Source organism: Diospyros lotus, chromosome 14 (assembly GCF_014633365.1).
Source record: "Diospyros lotus cultivar Yz01 chromosome 14, ASM1463336v1, whole genome shotgun sequence".
In the NCBI taxonomy this organism is placed as follows: Eukaryota; Viridiplantae; Streptophyta; class Magnoliopsida; order Ericales; family Ebenaceae; genus Diospyros; species Diospyros lotus.
The window spans coordinates 3,684,912-3,693,867 of record NC_068351.1 but is presented as its reverse complement, the minus strand read 5'-3'; positions in this window follow the sequence as shown (position 1 = coordinate 3,693,867).

Genomic DNA, 8,956 nt, shown 5'->3' with positions numbered 1-8,956 from the left:
GAATCTAAGAGTACAACTCTTAGTTACAATGATCTCTCAAAAATGATACAAGGCTTGAAGTAAATAATTACAAGTGAAGATCGAAGCCTTGAAGAGAGAAAATTAAAGCACAGACGATTTTAAATACAAATGAGAATAACAGTAAGCTCAAATAATTTCATTCCCGTCCATTAGCTTTCTCTTGATCATCTATGACATGTATATATAAGTGTCCCACAAAGTTGAAAAGAAATATAGCCGTTTGGAGCCGTTGGGATTTGAAAAAATAGCCTTTGGAGCTTTCTGCAAAAAGAAATAGTCGACAGAAGAAATGCATAGTTGACTATTTTTACAAGTAAAGCAAGAAATAGTCGACAGACAAAACGAATAGTCGACTATCTTATAACACAAAATTTACAATAGTCGATAGACACATTTGAATAGTCGACAGATCAAAAGGCATAGTCGACTATCCTTACTCGATAGTTGACAGATGGTAAAAATAGTCGACAGATGCCTTGAATAGTCGACAGAACAACCAAAATAGTCGACTATTTTGAGGCATAGTTAACAGAATGAAAAACATAGTCGACTATCCTTTTGAAAAGATTGAAAATTTATCAAATCCTCATTTGATTCTTTTGAATCCTCATTTTGATTATTTTGAAAGCAAGTTGAGATCATCAAAAGTATATTTTGAAACAAATCACTCTCAACAAGCAAGTTTTTCAAATCACTCTCAACCATACTCAATATTTCTTCTATAAGTTTTCATATCTTGCTTCAAAACTTATATACTAAAAATTCATTTTCTCATTCATATAATCCACATAGTAGAAATTGATTTTCATATAGTCATTTATCAAAACCATTCATTACTAAGAGATATTAGATATCAAAATACTAGGAGATAGTTTTCTAAAATGAACACTTTCTAAAATGAACACACTTTCAAAAACATGTTCTAGTTGGTCTTTCGCCTTAAAATTATTTTGACCAACGATTTCAAGGAGATTCTTTTTTAGATCTTAAAACTTGTTTATGCTAATCTCCAAATAATATAAAAGATCATAGATCATTTTAACAAAGCACTTTGAAATTGATTTTTGTTTCCAAATCATATGCTTTGATTGAGAAAAAAAATACATTTGAAATTTTTCATCATCAAAACTAAACACAAGAGTAAAATATCAAAAAAAATTTAAAATTAATTAATTTATCTTATTGAATTACTTAAAGATACACATGATTTAAGTATTAAATCATCTTAAGTGTTGAATTTTTTATAGTTAAAAAAAATTAAAATTAATTAATTTAAAATTACTTAAAATACATATATTTAGAATTTATTTATTTGTATTATTTTTTATTTTATTTTATTATAATAAAACAAATTTAGTTAAAATTAAAAAAAAAAAAAATAAAACCAGCCTTCCCTGACTGAGCAATCGGGGAAGGCTTAATTCCCCGCACCGCGAGGTGCGGGGATTTGAGAAATCCCCGCACCTCGCGGTGCGAGGATTGCCGAAATTCCCGCACCGCGAGGTGCGGGGAGTTCAGAAACCCCCGCACCGCGAAGTGCGGGGAGTTTAGAAACCCAACCTCCGCACCGCGAAGTGCGGGGGTTTCCATGGCCGCGGCCATGGAACTTGTGTGTATATATATATATATAAGTGTGTGTGAGTGTGTATATATATATTTATATAGGTGTGTGAGTGTATATGTGTGTGTTGTGGGTTGCATGGCCGCGGCTGCCATGGCCACGGCCGTGCTGTGTGTGTATATATATATATATATAAGTGTGTGTGAGTGTATATATATATTTATATAACTGTGTGAGTGTATTGGTGTGTGTGTGTTGGGTTGCATGGCCGCGGCCATGTTGTGTGTGTATATAAATATATATAAGTGTGTGTGAGTGTGTATATATGTATTTATATAGGTGATGGCTGGTTGTGGGTTATGGGGGTAAAAGAGATATATTAAAATTATTGAAAATTTTGATGGGACGTGAGTTTTGAAGAGTAAATTTTCGGGTTCTGAATAGAATTTTCCTTAAAAATGGTGGTTGCATATAGATTTTTTTTAAAATAATATTTCAAATTTTTTATTATTTAAATTTGATGGCCCAACAACATATCAACATCTTGTCACAATTTACAAGCTTTAGTTGGGATTGCTCAAAGTCATTCATCCTCTAGTGGTCGATTTGGTAATGTTCAAATCAAAATAATTGAAATTTTATAAAAAATTGAATCGAATCAATTGAATAAATATGAAAAAATTTTAAAAAGAAAAATTAAAAAGAAGTTATTTGAGTAAGAATAAGTATTATCTGAGTAAAAATAAATATTACTCGAGTGAGAATAAATATTATTCGAGTAAAAAAAATATTACTTGATTAAGAATAACTTTTACTTGATTAAATTTTGTGAACGGATTTCAATCCAAAAATATTATTCGATTAAAGAGTTTCTCTTACTTGAATAAAAATGATATTGCTCGACTAATTTTTTTTTATTCAAGTAAAAATGACGTTTCGGTTAGTTCAATTATTTATGTTTTTTTTTCAATACAAAAATTGAATTAAATCAAAATAACTAAAATTATCAAATTTAAAAACTAAAATATAGGTCTAATTGAATCGAACTATCGTTTTCAATTGGTTCAATTCGATTAATTAGATTAAATCAAAATTTTGCTTGTGCTTAGAGACTATGTTGCACGAAAATGAAAATGGGAAACGTTTCTGATATGAAATGTAAACGCTGAAACGGACATTCCTCTAAAAAAATGGGCATAAATAGGGTTCGAAACGAGAATGAAAAACATTTCAAAAATGTTTTGAAAACGGGAAAACGGCTCCTCCTAGAAATTTTCGTGCAACATAGGCTAGGGACATGAAACGTAGAAAAAGTTTTATTTACTTCATAAAATACTTGTAATAATTTCTTAATAAATATTTATTTGTTGCCAATCATAAGTATAAAAATTCACTTCTTGAGGAGAAGAGAATTTGAGAGACAGATTGATAGATAATTGAATTTTAGGAGAAGAGAATGAGGGAACTCATCTCGAATTAGAATATATATATATATATATATTTATATATGTCAATTCATGAGAATACTAGTAGATTTTTCAATCCTAAATTAAGCAATGGTTTCTAAATCACATTTAGGAAACTTTCTAATTCCATCCATATGTATCTTAATATGAATTTCTTTAGGGGGCGTTTGTTAAAATGAGCAAGATAAAAGGTATTAAGATAATGTTTGAATGCATTCCAGATCAAAATAAGGCTGGAAAGCATTCCAAAATTTTTATCAGAGTATTTGTTAAATTTTTTAGAATTCACTAATACTTGTATTTTTTCTTTTTATGTATTTGTTAATACATATGATAAGTACCAAGATAAGAGTTTTTTTTACCAAAATATCCTTATTATTAAATTTATGATTAAAATACTATTTTATGATTAATATGAATTGTCAAAAAAATAAAAATAAAAATTTTATTTTCTAAATTCATGTTCAAAAATACATTTAAAAAGAATTTAAATGTAGAACTATTTATTATTAGAATTACAATAATTCCATCTAGATAATTAAAAATGGTCAAAACATATTTTTATAATAAATAATAAAATATAAAATTAAATAAAATAATTTAAAAATTGGTGAAATGAATTATATTAGTAAATAAATGTATTAAAAATCTATAACAATTTAAAACATATAACAATTTAAAAATGTATTAAATAATATTAATTATAAGACTTAAATAATTAAGTTTTTTTAATAAATTAAAATCTTTAAAATGCATTAAATATCCTACAAGGGGCATATAAGTAATTGAATCTTATCTTAAAAGAGCTAGATAAATTTATTCGAGGTAGGAGATCAGATAAATTTATTTTGAAAGGGAGAGATAAGAGGTCACGTGAATTTTTTTTGGAAATGGTCAAATAAACTTAACAAATACGTTGAAAAGACCAAACATTCGGAATGCTTCCCATATCTGACATTTTCTCCCTCTTATCTTGATTAACAAACACCCCTTTATTTGTTTTTGAATTGTTTTCTTAAAGATAGTTTCCATATGTTGTAATCTTTTCCTCTATAAGAGGATTCATGTGTACATTCAATGGATTAAGAAAGAATTATTCTGATTTCCTACATGGTATCAGAGCATTCCTTTCCACTGCCAATATTTCCAAAACCCTAATAGTGCCTTCATTGCATTTCTTTGCACCACCACTTCTAGGGTTTCAGATCTATTTATTTTGGAACCTTAATACAGCCTTTGTTGCTATTAATTTTTCCTGTCATGCACCCTTCATTGCTTCTTGGCCATGGAATTCCTTCCTGGTCTCCGATTTTTCTCCTGTTCAATGCCTTCCTTTCTTCAGATCCAATCAAAGGTTTTACTCAATTCTTGTTACCTAAAGCATGCCCGAGATATTTGAAGCCAAACAAGTCCTTCATGTCCCACATTTGGCCACTAATCTTATATGTATTCATCAACGAACCAAAGAATTGAATTGTCATGTGATTTTCTATCTTCATATGTGTGAATTTCAAAACATGACCACAAGAAAAATGATTGGTGTGGTTGAGAAGCATAATGGATTGTACATCCTACACAAGGCAGATTGTCCTAAGAAGAAACAACCTGCAATTGCTTGCTTATCTTAGTCCATTTCAACCTCTACCACCATTTGGCTTCAGCATTATAGGATAGGTCATCATTCTTTTCCTTTATTAAAAACTATGTTTCCTCATTTGTTTAAATCTTTAGATCCTAGGATGTTTCAATGTGATGTGTGTGTGATGTCTAAACACTATAGAGTGTCTTATCCTATTAGCAATAAATTATCATCTAAACCTTTTTTCCTGGTTCATTTAGATGTTTGGGGACCATTCAAAATTCTCAATTGTTTTGGGGCTTGGTGGTTTGTGTATTTTATTAATGATTATACTCGCATGTGTTGGATATTCCTATTAAAAAAGAAAGCAACCACTAGTACTAACTTGCCTTTTTTTTGCAAAATAGTTTCAACTCAATTTGGTACATCTATACAAAAATTCAGAACAAATAATGCCAAGGATTATTTTAATAATCAATTGAATCAATTTTTCTAACAAGACAACATGGTTTATGAGTCTTCCTGCATAGACACTCCATAACAAAATGGAATCCCCTCTAAAGTGCTCAATCCATAACAAAATGGAATCCCCTCTAAAGTACTCAATCACTGCAGCCCATTCCAATGCCTATCCTCATTTTTTCTCAATTTATGTTTGCATTCTCCTTTTTTTCTCTGTGTGTTTTGTTGTGTGTGTTTTGTACACATTCCCAAAATTCATCAAGACAAAGTTGATCCCCGTGCTTTTAGGTGTATTTTCCTAGGTTATTTTCTAACCCAAAAAGGTTACAAGTGTTATCACCCACCAACTAGGAAGTTCTTTGTCTTCAAAGATGTCTCTTTTCTTGAATCTAAGTCATTCTTTGACTCTTAACACCTTGGTCCTCAGGTGGAGCCTCGAGGAAATAAAGACCAAGACTCATTTGATGCTTTTCCAGACCTAGCACCAACTCCCAAGACACCTGTTTTTACCTGGTTATGGTTATGTTTCTTCTTCTTCTCATGTCTCTACTTTTCCAGCCCCTATTCCTACCCCTCTACCTATGGAATGTACTAAGCAAGTTGTAACGTCTCTCTTTTCCAAGCATTAAATAACTTAAGAATTTTGAGAATATTATTTTTTTCCATATAAATCATTTCCCAACAATCCCGTTTTACCTTCTCAGCGTACCAAAATAAGAATCAATAAACTAAGACAGGTAATCGTCACATATGCAGAAGCTTAAAATCGAAACCTGATATGGTACATAACTGAATTCACTTAATCATAACATAAAAATCTGTACCATCATATCATTAAATATATGGAGACTTATTTGTACAATTTGACGATTTCTTAGAAATACATAAAATCATAACAATTATACACGATCATCAATATAATAAAATATCCTGAATCCTCAAAAGGAAGCAAATACCAGGATAACTCGCCAAACCTATTGGCCATGTCATTACGTGCCATTACGTCTCAATCATCTCCTTGCCATTTCTACAAGTCCTAATTGAAACGTTTGAATGTTCTAGAGGCATAACTCAATTAGAAGATGAATCTTCTAGTGAGAGTTTAGAAATATGATACATGAATACATGATGCAATAACATAAACAATCATATGCCCTAGTGTAACTTCCCTACCTCGCCAACCTGGCACGGAACCCTAGGATGAATCCCGACCTGTTTTCAGGATAATCCTAACGTTGTTCCATCATTTGTCTTTGGGGAATTATGGCTACACCTATCGGGGCAATATCCCAATCCCATGCACGAGTATCAATATGCCAATAATATCGTGCCATGCAAAAATCACGACTTTCCATGCAATATAACAAAATGATCATAACTTCAATAAATATCATGCATAATGAAGCAAACATGTCATGTATGGGTTCTCGAGATAAAACCACTCACCTTTAGCACGAAGTTCGGGCTACCTCGAAAAATGCGCATATCCTCGATATGCATGCCCAATCTCGATTTTTGTGCCAACTCTCAAAAGTTGCACCAATAATTTTTTCTCAAGCACATAAATTATAAAAAGCATATTTAATCACTAAATATCTCAATATTTCATTTTCTTCTATTTTCCTTTATTTTCTCTCATTTTTTCTTCTAAAACTTCGAATAAATACTTTTGAGACTATGTTCTCAAATCTATTTCCACAACAATTCGTGATAACCTATGAACATCAAGAGAAAATTACTGGATTTACTCGGATGTTGTGTTTTCACGCAAAATGAGGCTGTTCGATACGAATACCGAGACATCAGGAAGGAAAAAATCAAAATTTTTTGCACAGACCCCCATAACTTATTTTTCCAGAATTTTCTACATTTTTTGCACAATTTTCTAGGCCTTCACACACCCTCACATGCTTGCGCGTGAGATCCGCGAGTGTAGCTTATGCGCGTCTTCTTCTCAGGCGATTCCTTCGTCGCCGGCCACCTGCAACAAGCCCCGATGGTCGTTTTGACTCCACCATCTTGAAGCACTCATTGAGTCGATCACCACGGCACCATTTGGTGGCAAAAAAACATGCCGGAACCGGCCCAAATGGCCTATAAACAAACCACCTCCGGCGGCCTTCACGTTTTCTGGCCAGCGTTAGAAACCCATTTAAATGGTCACCAAATTTTTTAGAAATCATCTACTTCTCATGGGCAACAAAAACCCCTTATTTTGGTCGCTTAATTCGTTCAAAAATGATCTCGATTTGAAGTCAATTACCTCCCCAAATTCGGCCTTCATTGACGCCTATTTATAGGCCATTTCGATCATTCAAAAGCTCGATCTCAACCAACCCAAGTCTCCTAGAGCCTCTACCTCTCCCAAGTCGGTCCAAAAACCCACCGAAAGGCTCCATTTTCGTGATCTCAATGGCCAAACTTTCGCCCAAAGGTTGGCCCGATTTCGACGCGATTTTGACCATTTTGCTAGCCAAGAAGCTTGTCTTGGCTTGCCCTGAGGCCCCCCAGCCACTTTCTTAGGTTTCTCGTGGCCGAATTCGGTGATGGGATGGGCTGGTCGGCCATGGCTGTTTTGGAGCTTTCTTAAAATTACATTTTGGGCCCTCAAACTTTGGCCTTTACCTCTTTGGCCTTTTTACTTAGCCTCTGAACTTTCCAGTATTGCATTTAAGACCCTCAAGTCCTAAAACATCAATTTGACCATGAAGATTATGAAAAAACATCGTTTTACCTCTCTTTGAAAATTTTAGAAAACTGCACTTAGGCCCGAATCTTCGTTTTGGCCCTAAACCTTTTCGTTTAATCTTGAAACCACTGAAGGGTTGTTTTTATGAAAAAACGAAGTCCCATCAAGCTTCCATTGACTTCCTGAAAGTCATCTATAATAATTCGGATTGCAGCCTAATTGACAGTTGCATTTTAGTTGTATCGAAAACTATTCTCGATCTCATTTCTTTCGATGTCATAAATCATGCCTCGAAATACTCATCACGGTCATATCATTTTCCTTTGGCATCTCGGCTTCAGGGCACTCCCTGCAGTCGATTCGGTCAATTTTTTGGGCTATTTAGATACCAATCTTCCCCGAAATTTTGTTTTTCTAATAAAAAGCTTATTTTAAGATAATCCTATTTTCTTGGGTATTACACAAGTAGTGCAAATGCCTCCATCTCCAGTTAGGTTTAAGGGTTCTCCTTATGTGTTCAAAATAAGGCAACCTATTGTGGAATCTCAGCCTTTACCAAAATCAAACCTAGGTATTAAAATTGCACAATCATCAGATTTATCTTTTTCCAGCCCTATTTCTGATGATCTAGACCTACCAATTACTATGAGAAAAGGGGTTAAAAGCTGTACTTTACATCCTCTGACTGATTACCTATCCTATCACCGTCTCTCTCAAAAACACAAAAGCTTCATGACTTCATTGGACTCTATTGGTATTTCTAAGTTAGTAGAAGAGGCCCTAAAAGACTAGAATTGGAAGCGAGCCATGCAAGAGGAAATGAATGCCTTCATTAAATAAAAATTAGACATGGGAGTTGGTGCCTAGACCTAAGGGAGTTACTTCAGTTGGATATTTAATTTGAAGTATAAAATTGATGGCACATTGGAGAGGTATAAAGCCATGTTGGTGGCCAATGGCTATACTCAATCCTATGGCATAGATTACCTTGAGACATTTACAACAGTGTAAAAAATGACAATAGTAAGAATTCTTATATCCTTAGCAACTCATTTTGGGTGGAAAATGTAGCAATTAGATGTAAAGAAGGCTTTCTCATATGGGGATTTAAAAGAGAAGGTGTACATGGAAGTGCCCCATGGGTTTCAGGAAATGGACACAAGTACAATGTGCAATCT